Below are 12738 nucleotides of genomic sequence, written 5' to 3' on the forward strand. Positions count from 1 at the left end.
ATCAGATGGATTTCCAATCTGGTTTCTCTTATGTGAATTCTTCAAGATTGAAGCATAGCCAAACACCTTGTAATTTTGTATGAATACCTCCCTAGTTAAGAGGGAGTGTTGAAGGAAATGTAACTAGGTTTGGTATTCATAAATGTACTTTTGATATTTGTATTTATTGAAGAAAATAAATATTATTTTTATAATATATGTCAATGATTTTCTTGCTCATTGAAATACGTATAGCACATGTTCAAGTGTTATAGGTGAGTCAAATAGTCAAAATGAAATTTTGAAGACCTTAAGGGCATGTTACTATAGGTATACTTATGTATATGAGTCAAATAAATCACCTCCAAGCAAAGTCAAGTCTCCTCCAAAGAAAAGACACCACCAAAGAAGCCATCCGAAGAAAAGACAACAAGTAGGCCTACAAATATTCTTCAAGTCGGCCTAAAAGGAGGGACAATCCTCTATATATAGAGGTTGTCCACTCCACTATAACTTCAAGTAATAACCTCTGAAATTAGTGAAGGTAGTAAGTTGAGTAAAGGGTAATGAAGGAAGAAGAAGTGGTCTCCAAGAGTAGCGAAGAAGAAGGGTACAGAACCGAAGTCAAGAGGACTATTTTCTATGGTAGAAAACAGTCACACATGTGAGAAACATGAGCAGCCCTACAGTCATAACTGCAGCAATATAACAGTCCTAAATTTATCTTTGTTTGGGCTAGAAAGTAAGGCCTACAAGGGCTCCTACTCAAGAAAATAAAACGCTCTCTCAAGAGAAGTTGAAAGGGCCCTAATTCAAAAGGATACCTTCCACAAGTGCTAAGGTCTAGAGCTGTTGTACAGTCACTTCAGTCTACACCTTCATCTTAAGAACCATCTCATTTGGTTGAAAGAAGGAAGGTTTCTACATAATTAAAGGATATATCTAAGTATAGAAGAGAATCATCTCATTTAAAGCTCACATAAACAAGGTCTATGTACAACTAGAAGAAGGAGGACAAAGTGTCGGGGAATGAAGTGCCAAAAGAAGAAAGACTTAGTGTCGGGAAACAAAGTACGGAAAGGAGGAAGGACTTGACTTGTGCTTGAAGGAAATTCTAGTCAAGGGTCTAGTGTTTGGCATTGATCTATAAGAAGGTTCAATAAGAGAAACTTACTAAAGGGTTTTCCTCTCAAGAAAAGGCAGGTTTCGGCCCTGGCAGAGAGCCAACATCTTGTGTTCTTATTCTTATGTTTTTGGTAGTAGTTTAATGAATTACACACACATGCATTAATAAGAAGAATAATATTAAGCTAACAAGAATTGTGAAAAGACTCCACAAATTTTTATCAAGTTAAGAAGAATCACACTACACCTAATTTCCCTTTATTCTTCAACATTCCCCTCTTTAGCTATCTCTAACATCCTTCTCAACTCTATGTTCTCCATTCGAAGGTCCAAATTCTACTCTTCTAGTTCTTAAAGACTCTTTTTGTTGCCCATTCTTGAAACTTGGTCAACTGGTGCTCTGATACCAACTTGATATGAAATTGGATTAAGTGATTTCTTCCTCATTTCCAAAATCAAATAAAACAAAAACTAGGACCATGACGACGCTTTGCAAGATTAAAAATGGGTCTTGAAACAATAGGTTTTTCAAATGTCTCTTCATGTCATGAATTAGTCTTCATATGTAATTTAACATAATGAACATAACAACACATAATCCATGCAAACATAATTAAGAGCAAGACAAAAGGTTTGTTGACGGAGTTCACCCCTCCTTGGCTACATCTCTGGGCCTATCAACATGACAAGACCACTCATATATTATGTATCAAATGAAGTACATAAATGTTTGTTGCGGGTAAATATGTGGCTAATATCCCTACAAGGTAATATTCTCCTACAAAGAACTCTCACAAACAACAACAACTCAAATCATCTTCTACAAAGATGACATACTTCAACTGAAATGAGTTAAAAAGAGAATGTGCATACTTCAATTTCACATTGAAGCACATAAACATAACTTCATATTAATATAAGTTAAACCTGAGCTAAAATATGGAAGTAATAGCTACTACTAGTAGACTTATGAAGATGAGAAAACCCCTACAAGACCTTCTTCATGCTCAAACACCTTCAAGAACTGCTTCCAAACCCTAACTGATCCATACACCTTTAATATCAAACCTGTAAAATGACTCTATAGATGCGCTCAAATAAGAAATTAGAGGTTACCAATGGATTCAGTGTTGGCATTATGATTCAAGTGTTGTCCTTGATGGCAACTCACTCAGAGGTTGGTACAGGTGCTCAGAGACTGGTACAGGTGATGGCAACTTACTCAGAAGACAGATCCTAGTACAGCTTGCCAAGGAAGTTCATACACGCAGGTTTGTTAAGCCCAAGTCGCGTGTACACGCAGGTTGGCTTCAGAAAAAGCGCGTGTATGTGGAAAAGCACCTTTGGTCCATGGCGGTTAGTCCTTGGAAGTTGTGCCTATGGTTTCGGACCATTGTATCTCGACGGGCGTGTCGATCCCTAGTTTTGAAGTTGATGGTATTGTGTTTCTATGGTTTTGGCTCTTGGTATTGAACAAGGCCTAAGGCTATATAAGGAGAAGATCACTAGGCAAAGAGCAAGTGTGTGTGGGTGTCTGACGCAGTGAGAGGATCTGGTATTGCTGGTTATCTGTTCGGGACGCTTGGCAAGGGTCGGATCTGACAGCAAAGGCAGAAGTAATCATTTCTAGATCTGCACGCGGGTTGCCTTTGGAGAAAGCGCGTATACACGCGGTTTTGGTACAGTGAAGTAGCGTATGCATGATAAGGGTTGATATTTCAGGTTGTTGCTGATTCTGGTGGTTGTTGCAGAGTTCTAGATTCTGGTTTGGGTTCTGTGTTCTTGATGACAGGGTTTCAGTGATTCGGTATTGGGTTGTTTAATGAATTTTGATGCAAGTATAAGTTGATGATTGTATTGCGGTAATGTTTGCTTTGTACTCTTGGATCCAGTCTGAAAATTGATGAAACGTGGTCCCTGAAGGTTGTAGGGTCAGCACCTACGTACTAGTAAATGGATCAGCTAGTACAAGAGCTGAGGGGGTTGTAGCTCCCTTCCAAAAGTAGTTGGAAAACGAGAGAGAGGGTTGTAGCCCTCTGCAGGTTGTAGCCTGCATACTGGTAAAGGACTGCACCAGTATAATGTAAAAGAAGTTTCTCATTAAAGAAGAAAGAGACGAATTGCAGCAGGTGGTTTTCACCCACATTGGGTTTCCACCTTATATCATGGTGTTCATGTGTGTGGCTCTTGTGTGATGTTCTGTTCTGTTATACTGCACCTGTTTACTGCTAAATTGCTTAATAATGTTCTGATGCATTTACTGAAGATAAGATTAACTGAATCATAAGATATCTGCATATACGCTAGTTGCTTTAGACACAGTCGCGTGTACACGCGGGTTCACTTAACTGAAGTCGCGTATATGTTTCTGAGTGTGAAATTGAAAAGGTTTTATTGATCTGATAATACTGATTCACCCCCCCCTCTCAGTATTATTTCCAACAATTGGTATCGGAGCAGGTCCTTCAGAGGAAGCTTGATCGCTTGAAGGAAAAGATCCATCAAAATGGCTAATCCAGAAAGAGAGGCACACATCAGGCCACCAGTCTTTGACGGGAACAATTTTACTCACTGGAAGATAAGAACCACTGCATATTTACAGTCTCTTGGAGCAGAAGTTTGGGGACTCATAGAAGGAGGATACAAATTCCCATCAGCAACTCCTACAGATCCAGCAGAGAAAAAGCAATATGAGCTCAATGCCAAAGTAGTTAATGTCCTATTGGGTACTTTGACTCAATCAGAATTTATGAAGATCATGCATCTCAAATCAGCTAAGGAAATATGGGACAAAATCGTTACAAGCTACGAAGGAGATGATCTGGTAAAAATAGCAAAGCTTCAAACTCTCAGAATCCGGTATGAAACTCTTAAGATGCGAAGTAATGAAAGCGTAGCTAATTATTTCCTGCGTATGGATGAGATTGTGAATTGTATGAGGGATCTGGGTGAAGAATTTGAGGAAGTTGTCTTAGTTCAAAAGGTTTTGAGATCTCTGTCTACTAAATTTGATTCTAAAGTATCTGCCGTAGAAGAAAAGGAGAATGTGCGAAAACTCACCATGTCACAGCTTCACGGGATCTTAACTGCTTTTGAAATGCGACTAGAGGTACCACCAGAGGCCGCATTCGAAGTGTCAGAGGAAGAAGATGAGGTAAATTTTGTCAAGAATCTTGAACGGGGAACTGGACGGTTCAAAGATAAGTTGCCTTTCAAATGTTTTCTATGTGGTAGAGTTGGTCACTATGCTGCTAGATGTCCTCATAACAAAGAAAGGATATATGAAGAAGATGGTAGAAGCTATTATTCCCATATTAAAAGTTCATTTAATGATAGTGAAGATATTAGAAGTCTCATGGCGCACAAGAAGAAGAATGCTTCATCCAATGATAGCGAGGATATTAAAAGTCTCATGGCACATGAAGAGAAGAATGCAGAAACTGAAGAAGCTGCCAAATTAAAAGAACTATTGGAAACAGAAACCAGGGTAAGGGAGAAATTGCAGGATATAGCAAAAGATCAGAGCACAACTATTCAGAGACTTGAATCAAAGATCCTCTCTCTAAAAGAAGATCTTGAAGATCAAGAACATGAAGTGATCAAACTAAAGCGACAAGTAGAAGAAGGGAGAAAAGTTGAAGAAGACCTAAGGAAGCAGTATCTGAAAAAGGAAGAACAACATCAAGTTGAGGTAAATATCTTGAAAGGTAAACTAGAAGAAAAGGATAAGCTTTTACGATTTCAAGATAGTTCTAAAGTCTTGGATGATATTCTTAATAGTCAAAGATCTCCTGCTATCAAGACTGGTCTTGGTTTTCATGAATATGTTGAAGGTGAATCTAGTTCACAAGGTGAGACAAGAAACTCTAATGAGAAATCTGAAATGCTCAAGGAACAACCAAGAAAAGAAATTCCTCAAGGAAGATCCTTTACTCCTAACTATGGACGTGATAGACGATTATTTCCTCCGCTGAATAAAGTTGAATGTTATGTATGTCATAATCTTGGACATGTTGCAGCCAGATGCAGAAGTAGAATGGTTCAAGAAAGATCATCTCATCCCAGGTATTTCAGAGGGTATTGCTTTGCCTGTAATGCATATGGACACAAAGCAATTGATTGTGATAAAAGGAACATGAAAAATATAAGATGTTATACATGCAACAACTATGGGCATAAAGCAAGGGAATGCAGAAGCAGATTTCAAAATTCAAGACAAGGGGACCATACATCATCACAGTTGCAGGAATTGAAGAAGACAGAGACAGAAAGGTGTGGGATAACTCAGACAGCTGACATAACAGACACAGGGGAATCTGAAAGTGATGAAATTCAGTATTCCATCCTGCATACGCTGATATAATGAAGACAAGTCGCGTATATACGCGAGTTACATGCTGCAAAGTCGCGTATATGGAGAAAGGGCAGCAGAACAGATGGTTATATGGAGAAAGGGCAGCAGAACAGACTCAGGAAATGGTTCAGACATGGTTGGCTCACACTCAGGGGGAGAATATTGTTCAAATAATGCATTGTTGGCATTATGGTTAGAAGTTGTTGATAAAGTCTATGAAGATAAATGATACATCTTACTGTTTAGGAATGGTATTGCAGGCTGATGCTTATATCATGATGCTGTTGGTGGCTTTCATAAGTCTTGGTCTAGATATTTCGTCTCTATGTCATGTATCTCTTGTGATATCTCTCTTATGGTGTCAAGGTCATGTAACGGCCTATGTTGGTTTCCCCACTATGCCTGGGATGAATGATGAATGTATGTTGAGTCTTTTGGTGATAGGAAGGTCTTCTATAATGTATAAGTCCTTGTTCTTCTTGAAGAACATCTTTTGCAGATCTTGCCTACAGTCAAGGGGAGCATGAACAGCACAATTCAGCAAGAGCAGGATGGATAGATTGGTACACTTTGGCATACACAAAGGGGGAGCATAGTTGGAGATTTCAGCATGTACTCAGGGGGAGTATGGACAGCAGTATGGACAGCAGAAGGTATACCAAGGAAGAGAATATCTTGGTCCACCCTTTGCCCTTGATGTCAAAGGGGGAGAGTGACTTGGTGTGGTGGTTGCCATCAAGTCCAAAGGGGGAGATTGTTGGCATTATGATTCAAGTGTTGTCCTTGATGGCAACTCACTCAGAGGTTGGTACAGGTGCTCAGAGACTGGTACAGGTGATGGCAACTTACTCAGAAGACAGATCCTAGTACAGCTTGCCAAGGAAGTTCATACACGCAGGTTTGTTAAGCCCAAGTCGCGTGTACACGCAGGTTGGCTTCAGAAAAAGCGCGTGTATGTGGAAAAGCACCTTTGGTCCATGGCGGTTAGTCCTTGGAAGTTGTGCCTATGGTTTCGGACCATTGTATCTCGACGGGCGTGTCGATCCCTAGTTTTGAAGTTGATGGTATTGTGTTTCTATGGTTTTGGCTCTTGGTATTGAACAAGGCCTAAGGCTATATAAGGAGAAGATCACTAGGCAAAGAGCAAGTGTGTGTGGGTGTCTGACGCAGTGAGAGGATCTGGTATTGCTGGTTATCTGTTCGGGACGCTTGGCAAGGGTCGGATCTGACAGCAAAGGCAGAAGTAATCATTTCTAGATCTGCACGCGGGTTGCCTTTGGAGAAAGCGCGTATACACGCGGTTTTGGTACAGTGAAGTAGCGTATGCATGATAAGGGTTGATATTTCAGGTTGTTGCTGATTCTGGTGGTTGTTGCAGAGTTCTAGATTCTGGTTTGGGTTCTGTGTTCTTGATGACAGGGTTTCAGTGATTCGGTATTGGGTTGTTTAATGAATTTTGATGCAAGTATAAGTTGATGATTGTATTGCGGTAATGTTTGCTTTGTACTCTTGGATCCAGTCTGAAAATTGATGAAACGTGGTCCCTGAAGGTTGTAGGGTCAGCACCTACGTACTAGTAAATGGATCAGCTAGTACAAGAGCTGAGGGGGTTGTAGCTCCCTTCCAAAAGTAGTTGGAAAACGAGAGAGAGGGTTGTAGCCCTCTGCAGGTTGTAGCCTGCATACTGGTAAAGGACTGCACCAGTATAATGTAAAAGAAGTTTCTCATTAAAGAAGAAAGAGACGAATTGCAGCAGGTGGTTTTCACCCACATTGGGTTTCCACCTTATATCATGGTGTTCATGTGTGTGGCTCTTGTGTGATGTTCTGTTCTGTTATACTGCACCTGTTTACTGCTAAATTGCTTAATAATGTTCTGATGCATTTACTGAAGATAAGATTAACTGAATCATAAGATATCTGCATATACGCTAGTTTCTTTAGACACAGTCGCGTGTACACGCGGGTTCACTTAACTGAAGTCGCGTATATGTTTCTGAGTGTGAAATTGAAAAGGTTTTATTGATCTGATAATACTGATTCACCCCCCCCTCTCAGTATTATTTCCAACATTCAGAACATCCAAAAACCCCTAAGTAGCCTCCTTTTGAGCTCCATTTGGATAAAAAATAAAAAAATTATGAGCTTCCAAGCTGTCTCATTAACTTGATTGTTAACCATCTGACAAATTCATCCTTCTGGATAACTTTCCTACAAATTCACCCCTAAAATCGCTAACAGGGCGACATTTTCACCCTTTGCCATTTCATTTTTTTTGGACCTTTAATTAATCCTCTGACCCCTTAAGACCGAAAATCAGGATCGTGTGGACAAAAATGGCCATGGGTTGGGCCTTAATGCCCACCCCACTATCCTAGCCCTTAACTCTAGGCGAATGGTTATATGGGGTGCCACGGGACATAGGGTCAGTCTAATCAGCCACCCTTCCAGTTGGGCCCCTTTTCATTTGGTGTGCAGTCGCTTCATGGTCCATCAAACTCAGGGTTGGTCCCCACACCTTGAACCTTCTGCCTTACTCCCTACTCTCTACTTTGTGGTCACATAAGGGCCATGTGGCCTGGGGTTGGCCCCCCATCAGAGCGCCTTATGCTTAGAGCCCCAAAGCCTACGCCTATGGTTATATGTGGTTGTTATGACCTTGGGCTGGGGCTCTTTCCTCTGCCCCCACTCTATTGGCTCCGGGGTATGGTCCATGGGTTGTATTGTTGTGGGTGTCGGGACCTCGGGTTAGGGCTAAGCCTTAGCCCTTGGCTCCCCTACCTGCAGTCTTGTGGGTATGGGGTGGCTGGGGGATAAGGCTTAGCTCTAGCTCCTTTCCGCAAATAACAATTGTGCAAACCTTAAATATAAGCTGGGCATTATGGATATTAAGAACCACCATGCACCCTAGTCGTAAGGCGATTGAATTGTGCTCAACCGTCCCGTGTTCGACTCCTGTGGGGGGCAGTTTGGCCCATAATCATAATTTTTTGCCGTTGTTGGGAGGCCACATGGTTGCCATCCATTGACCCATGTAGCTTCTACCCATTGGACCATGAAACCACCAAAAAAAACATTCAACCTATAACAACACAAAAAATTTGACCAATGCGGAGAGGCCAATTGACAACCTTCCACTGGCCCAAAAAAAACAAAGTCAAACACCCAAATTTCCCTTTTTTTCCCTGTTTGGGAAAACGGTCAACAAGTGATAACTTAAGCATACAATGTCGGATTGAGGTGAAAAAAAATGTCCTTGGATTCAAAATGACAGACACTTCGATTTGGCACCATTTCTAATAAGTTTTGTGCACTTCCATTTTTTAGCATAAAATTGATCACCTGATCAGAGGAAGAAATCATGTTTCTCAACCTTTATATTGATAATGCAAAAAGTTAGATATCAATAGTGTTAAGTTAATTTCAATATTTTTAGTCCTTGGCTCACCAGGGACTATAGAACTCACCTTGTAGTCAAAGTCCCTTGACTCTTAGTTAGTTTACCGAGTTTTTGTGGAGTTCAGTAACTTTAACCAAAGTTTTCAGAAAATGTTGAATATTTGCTTTTTTTTTGTAAATTCAAAAATATTTTATAATTTTCGAAAATCTTGTTTTCAATTTTCGGTTGGCTGAGTGAGCTTTGATGTGACATAATTCCTCTCGCGGAGGGATATTTCATTTCAATATTCGTTAGTGCTTGATAGATAATTTTAAAATGGAAATTAGAGTAAGTTTCTAAATGACCATTCTGTTAGTGAGTGCTTTGACACTAACACTGACATAATTCTCTGAGCAGGTCCTTTACATAAGCAGTGGGGTGTTCATCGATGAGTGCCAAGACATTGACATTGACACTAACTCTAACACAAGGCTCCTAATGCATTTATGTGTTATTTTATTTTAAATTTTTATAGATTCAACTATGCGAGAGAATAGGTGTATCAAGAAATGAATGTGTATGAAATGAAGGATGTGCAGAAGAGGGGGTATATATAGGAGAATGAGAGTGCAGATGTTATAGACATTTTTGTGCCTTACAGCATTGAGCATGAAATTTCCATAATCAAGGGATCCAAAGTCCCTAAACATGTTGTTCCTACCCTTAGAGGAACAAGGCCATCTAACTGAGCATCTGCGCTGAATGTCAACTGCTCCACTGAGCATCTGCACTGAATGTCAACTGCTCCACTGAGCATCTGCGCTGAATGTCAACTGCTCCACTATCTACCTGCGTTGAATGTCAACTCCAACAAAGGCTACCTGCGCTGAGCGAGTTTGGACAAGTGGCAGGCTCATTCCTCAATGTGTCAATGCTCAGGAAGCTTCCAAAATGACACTTGCCTCAGGGAATTCGACTGGTGATGAGTAAGAGGTTCCAAATCTCCAAGTGGAAGCAAGAACCTCCAAGTGGACTCAAGAACTGAGAGAGGGAGAGGCCACTAGTCAGATCTCAAGCTGACTCATCCTCTCTCCAAAATAACTATATATAGATCTCTCCTCCATGAGATCTAGGGGCTGGAATTTGGTTATTGCAAAGAATTGTTGTTGGTTTGAGACTGGAAACATTGGGTGCTTAATGCTTTGAAGGGAGCTGAAGAAGGAATTCCATTCTGCCGGGAAGGAGATGCTGGATTGGAGCCCTCTGGGTTGTATCTCTTCCTGAACCTTGTTATCAATCAATAAAGCTATCTTGGTTTTCTCCTATGTACTGGTGTATTTATATGATTGCATTAGTGTATTTGATTTACTTCTAATCCAGAATCATTTATGAATATGAATATTTGCCTTTGTGTTGTGTTCTTCTCTTGTCGCAAGTAGCTGTTCTCTTGTCACAGGTAGCTATTCTCTTGTGATCTCGTGGGAATCAAGTAGTTGTTCTCTTGAGCAAGCGAGGAGGCAAGTAGTTGTGAACACCCAAAGAGAAGAGGATCTAGATTGAGGGACAAACGGAAGACAACGGTAAGTCTATCGATCTCCCCTCTTTCACATTTCATAAAGGAAGAAACCAGAATAGCTGTATCTTTTTGTTGCTAAGGCACTGTCACACCTTAGGTGGATAGGATCGTCCTGTATAGGCATTTTTCCCCACAAAAAATTGGCGACTCCACTGGGGAGATTTGTTTTAGTCATTTTATTTGTGTTTACATCATTGTTTGTTTCATAGACTCAACAGCAACAATCGAACTGCTTCTGCAAAGTAGACTGTTGCTGCCTTGATCCTTCACTGGGTTTTTGTCTATGATCTAAACAATGGACTCACAAATGACTTGATGATCCTTTGTGATAGTCTTTAGTACCCTCTCAAAGCATCCCTTTGATTATACCTTGCTTGTGTTTCTGATTTGGCCTGAAACAGTTGATTTTTGAGCATTTTATGACCCGAAACCCAAGAGAAACGAGAGTTTCTTCTTCAGCACAACTGCTGTGAAGGCAGTCTGCATTTCAACGCAGGTCCCGTGAAGGCTACCTTCACTGAATTTCAAACCCACAATGTTGAGGTTGCACTGAACCAATTTTGCCTTGTGCAGCTGGGGTTCTCTGCTCTCGGTTGCCCTGTTTTGATCTCTGTTTTTGCGGCCTTTAACCAGCATAGGTACCAGTCTGATAACCCCTTTTCTTTGCTTGAATTCTGCCTCCTTTTGTACAAAAAGACTGTAAGTGTTTTTATGTGTTTGTGGCATCATTTACAGTTTTCCTTTGCATGAGTGAAATAATCATCCTGTAGCCCTTGATTCAGATCTGATTGATTGTGATCTTAGGAGAGAGTTCATTGGCTGTTTACAGTTGATTATACATTTGCTTTTGCTTATTGGTTTGAGTTTGTCACTTTTAAGTGTCGAAACAAGTATTCATTTCGAAAATCGCAAAGTGATTGTAATCTCTTCTACCCTTGTTGATTTTGAAAAAAGTAAACTTGTTTATGTCTGTCATTTAAAAGCAAATTCAAAGTTGTACAAAAAGCTTTCTTTGTAGGCATTAATACTAAGAAAGCGGAAAAAAAACACCTTCATTGTGCATTTGCATTTTGATAAGTTTGCATGCTTGATTTAGGAAAGAGTGCATTAGAGTGTGATGATTGCTCTTTGAGAAAAGATAGTATCTTTCTTTTCCCTTAGTAGCTAGGATTTTCAAAGTTGAAAAGATTATAAAGCTTGCTTATCATCTTAGACTACATTTAGGAATTGTACCATACATCTCGTGGTGATCCTGAAAGACAAACTTCTAAAAAGATCAACTTAAAATAAACTGAATGAACCTAACAACGCTTTGCAACATAACGCACAACATAGAGGTCTAGGCTAGAGACGTGTTCCGGCGTCGTTAAGCCTAGTGACTGTCGATCTCGTGGAAGGTGGGTGATTCCCCCTGAGGGACGATAGCGCTAGTACGGATTGTGCTCCCACGTACCGTCGCGTATATATTGGGAGACCCCTATAGGCATATATCCTTTATCCTTAGGAAGCCGTGTCAGCCGCCCTACTGATCGCAATGCAGTGAACACAACATTCACGAAGATTGACCGCCCGTACCGTAAAAAGTATTCTGCGGTTTTGCGAAAAGTTTGGCACACCCTCTGCCTACATATCCAGAGAAGTTTCTTTTGGCCTTTTTCAGACTCTATAACAGAAAAAGTCCATCCGAGAATTTGTCACTTTGGGCTCGTTAAAACATCAAAGGAGACTAGAGTCATCTTTATCTTTTTCTCGACTCTTTAAAAGTGAAAAAGCAAGTTGTGTCTAAAGCATCGTTAACAATTTATTTTAAACGGAACAATCACGCTTTATTCCCGCGTTGATCTTTAGGTTGAAAAGATGGAGCACACCAGCCAAGGAATTCCCCTTGGTGGAAATCCTAGTCCCTTCTCCTCTTGGGGAGAGGTTGGTGCGCCCCACATGGCCACATTGTCGCTTCCAGGACTGACAATTGGCCTACCAGTCTGGCTCTTTTCAACCAATGTCGTTCAGAATACCACCATTCCTAAACAGTCGAGTCAACAGTTAGATCAGACAAGAGTTGCCCACCAGCCTTCCACTTCATCTTCCTCTCCTCCTTCCTCTTCGCTTGACGGAACTGGTCGAACAAAGAACCAGGTTCCTAAGGAGAAGAAGGAGAAGAAGAAGAAAGAAAAGAAGAAGAAGGAGCCTAAGGCGACTGGGGGCAAACAAGTGTCATCTAACAAAAATCCACACACAGCACTCATAAGGCCTAAATCGCCATGCGTCATATGCAAGGGAGACCACTTCCATAGAGATTGTCCCTGTATCCCCCGGATACTAAGAG

This window comes from Pinus tabuliformis, chromosome 1_1 (genome assembly GCF_031772625.1).
Source record: "Pinus tabuliformis cultivar Carrire ecotype Pingquan chromosome 1_1, CPIR1, whole genome shotgun sequence".
In the NCBI taxonomy this organism is placed as follows: domain Eukaryota; kingdom Viridiplantae; phylum Streptophyta; class Pinopsida; order Pinales; family Pinaceae; genus Pinus; species Pinus tabuliformis.